This window comes from Arachis hypogaea, chromosome 3, assembly GCF_003086295.3.
Source record: "Arachis hypogaea cultivar Tifrunner chromosome 3, arahy.Tifrunner.gnm2.J5K5, whole genome shotgun sequence".
Classification (NCBI taxonomy): Eukaryota; Viridiplantae; Streptophyta; class Magnoliopsida; order Fabales; family Fabaceae; genus Arachis; species Arachis hypogaea.
In genome coordinates, this window is record NC_092038.1 from 6,819,476 (window position 1) to 6,823,955 (window position 4,480).

The following is a 4,480-nucleotide window of genomic DNA, read 5'->3' on the forward strand; positions in this document are numbered from 1 at the left end:
TTGATAAACAATTAATTATTTTACTTAAAACTTATGTGTTTCTCAAGAAAAAAGATTATCAACCTATTTATATTTTGCTCCTTTTTATTCATCTAAATTAAGAATACAAGAATATAAAAGTATTTTATAAAAATTAGTATTTTGAATTTTAATAATAATGCATGAAACTGTGAACAAGTGCTCTATGAACATTTTTTTATTTTTTATTCGTTAGAAAAGAAAAAAAAAATATTGTTTAATAAAACTTTTCCAAAACCAATGAGATCTTTTTTCCCCTTCCAGCTTTCAATACACTGTACGGAACCAAAGGCTGCAATCAGCAGTGCCGCACGTTGCTCGTTCGTTTCACCGTTGCATCTGCAAGTGGGAGACCGCAAAACCCACGGAATCCAACGGCGCGTATGAACACGCGCCAACCCCGCACGCAAGATCTGCGAGTCAGGGTCCAGAAAGCTGCGCGTGGCGGTTCCCACACTGCTCTCCGTGGTCATATGTAGTGGCGAATCTGGCATCAATGCGTCGCTGTCTCCCACTTGCGATAGGAAGCGCGTGATGTCACCTACGGTGCTAGTGTAGCGAGTGGCCTGAACGCTCGAGAAGTGAGATGGAAATTTAGGGTCAGTAACGTTGTGACACGAGTCACTTGTTGGCTGTTGGAGTTTACAAAACGAAATGAAATTTATTGTTTTTTAATAAAATATATTTTTTGTTTTTTAAATTTGTCAAAAAAATTTTAAAATATTTTCAACTCTTATTTTATTTTAATTTTGTCTTTAAAATGATCTATTTGCATAACAAATATTTTTAAAGTTAAATTTTTAAAAAATTTAGGACTAATCAGTAATAATACATGACAATTATATTTAATATATTTGTGTTAAAAGTTATTTTTATAAAATTGTTGTTAAATAAATTTTAAATTTTTTAAAAAATTAACTGTAAAAGATATATTTGATACAATTTAAAAATTTTTAAAACAAAATAAAATTTAAAGATATTTTTTAAAATTTTTAACAAAATTTTAAAAAAATATATTTTATCATTTTTCAACAGTCTTATACAAAGATAATATCATTCTTATTTTTTATATTATTATTTAAAATAAATTTTAATAATATTACTCTTTATGTAATTTTTAATATTATATTTTATATAAATTTATAAAAAAAATAATATTATCATTTCTCAAGTATTATATATACATTATAAATTATATTAAATCAGACACTCATAAAATATATACTGAGATAATTAAAAATATATATTTTTAAAATAAAATATATATTTATACATAAATATATAATAATTAATTTTTAATATTCACATAAAATTTTTAAAATTTTATTTTTGTTGTTGTCGTCTTTGGAGGTGTGATTTGATGTAGCCTACCAAATAAATATCGCTTTTTGAAATTGGGGCCCCAGCATATTGGGCCTTCATCATTGAGTTCACTTGAAACTTCAGAAGAGTTGAGACACTCCATTAGAGCACAGGAATTCTCTCCTCTAGATTTCTTTTATGGCTGCTTGTCATAAATAATAAATAATAAATACAGATCAAAGGTGTTTTTCTTTTCTAACAGACAAGATCAATTTCTATTGTAGTACTAATTATTTAAATAATTAAAATAAAAATAATAAATATAATTACTGATGTTTTTATAATATGTTATTCGAAGTTTAGTTTAGACAAAAAAAAAATCAAATTTATTTTTTAAATATTATTTTTTAATGTATAAGTTAAAAAACAATTCATAATTAAAAACTAAAAATTAATAATATACGAGAAAATAAAATTAATAACTTCATAAATTTTAACAACATCAATAAAAAATAATATATAATTTCATTTGTAACTAATTAATAACAACATTACTTAATATAAATAAAAATATAGTTTAATAATATATTTGACAATGCACATTATGAAATTGCGTCACACTTGATAAAACTAAACATTTTTTTACTCTATAAATATTAATTACATACTTAGCTGAATTGATTTTGATTATTTTCTTTTTAAATAATATTTAAAATAGAGATTAATTTTAATAAATTAATATTGTAAATTATTTTATACTATTATTTAATTATATAATTTTCTTTTTTTTAATTTTGAGTCCCTCCTCTTTAGAGTGGCCCTACTTCCTTGCACGTATTTTTGGGACTGAAACCAGAGATTCTCCAACGCATGCATGCCAAAGATTAAAAGAGGGACTCCATAAATTTAAATTAGAGAAAGTTTATAAAAGTAAAACGGTCCGTATTTAACCAATAATTTTTTTATATTATTAAAAGGGAAAGTATGAGGAGCCAATGAAATATTTATACAATGTGTACAATGGAAATTTATGGAGTATTAGAGATATAATTATTAGTGTTACATTTTCCCATTAACCGAAGCTTTTGGGATGAGTGATATCATGATATGGTATTAAAGCGCTAAATCCGAAAGGTCAAGAGTTCGATCCTTAGTGAACTCAAAAACTAAACTAATTTTTTGAGAAGATGTTTATTATCCCTTGTATTCGGATGGTTATTCTAAATAGTATAAGGGATGTTCATTTCATAACTCAATAACCATTGTACACATTGTACAAATAGTCCATTGTCTCCCTTTTCGTTAAATTTGAGAGTGCTAGGGGAACAATGAAAATTTTAAACAACATGAACAACCACCAATCAAATGAAAATACACTACACTCTAATTTAATGCTACTAATTAAATTTACTGTTTTAATCCTATTAATTCGCATTGTTTACACATTGTTCAAAAACTTTGTTGGTTACCTATACTTTTCGTTAAATTAATGACTGTGGGAGCTTTTAGTGTATTCCCATATTGATCTTTAAGGGATATACCATAGGAAAATTGTCGAGTATTTTATAAATAATTAAATACTAATATTTCAATGTTTTAAAATTAGCGGCTAAAATCATTAGAATATAATGCATTTGAATTATTTGAATTTTTTATATTATAAAAAGTCTAAACACTGCTAATTATAACAATAAAATAAATGAACTAATTTGATATTTGTCAAAAATTGAATTAATTAGACAAAATTACCTAGAATGCTAGACAAAATTATCTAATAAATTACAACTAACATTTACGTAATTTTTCAAACCATGCATGAAACAACTATTTAATACGTTTCTTTTAATTGTAGAAAAAGTTCGATATTAATAAGGGGGAAAAAGAGAGAAACAATTCAATCTAACTATTGTCCATTTTTTAAAGTATTACAGAGCTTTGAAAAGCAATGACAAAACAACTTTTTTAAATTATTCATTTTGTCAAATACTAAATTATTTTTCATCCGAAATAATATCATTTTGGTGAAACATAGCAGAAATTATCCGACCATTCAAAACAAGTTATCTTTTTGGGTGAAAAAAGAGAGCTAATTTTCATGAAATTTTGGAAGACCGAAAATTAAATTCGCTTCCATAAGATGGAGCACAACGGAGAGTGACCACAAATTAAATCATCATCATCATTGCAACAGCATATAATTTGTCACTTTGTTGAAAATTTGTCTGTGTTTGGATTTGATGGTGCATTACATTACGTATTAATAACAACAATAATATTTTCCTCCAGGAAAACGACAATTTGGTATTATACCTTCACCCACATGAAAAAAAAAAAAAAGTGTGCTGTGCAGGGGCGGAATAATTTATTGGAAGGGCTAATATAAAAAATATAATTTTAGAAGAAAAAAATAAAATAAAAAGGTTAATATAAAAATTAAAGGACTATAATATACATAAAAATTTTTAAATTGGGGCATTGCCTCCGTCAAATATATGAGCCTCCTCCACTCCCGAGTGTGCACGATAAAAAAAAAATGGTATAGGCACTTAGGCTTGCTTCTATAAAACTTTAACTTTTTCGAAGTAATCTATTAAAATTGACTTTTAAAAATTAATTTTATAAAAAATTATAATATTTATATGAGTTTAAATTTAACATACTAATAATATAAAGTATTTTATATTGTTGTATAATTAGATCTATTTTTTTGGATAATTATTCATGCGATCAATGTGAAAGTTAGTTATTTTTATTAATGTGATATTGCGTAATTGAATATACGTATAAAATTATTTTACACTAACAATGCATGAAAATTAAATTCTATTTATATTTAATAAATTAAATAAAAATATTTTTAATAAACACAAATAGTAATAATTATGTTTAATAAAATAGTTTTTAAATTAAAAAAAAATCATAATAGATATTAATATGAGAATAAATTCAAATATTTTTTAATATACAGAATTATATTAGACATTTTAATTTTAAAAGTATAAATTAACTGTAAAAAATTCTCTTTTAAATGTTCTTAAAAACATTTTCGTTATGTCTGTATTTTTTTTTAATAAATAGTATTTTGACACCAATATTTTTTTAATAGTCAAACATGTGTTCTCTTTGATTTGTTAATTGAAAAATAGTTTAAATATATAAT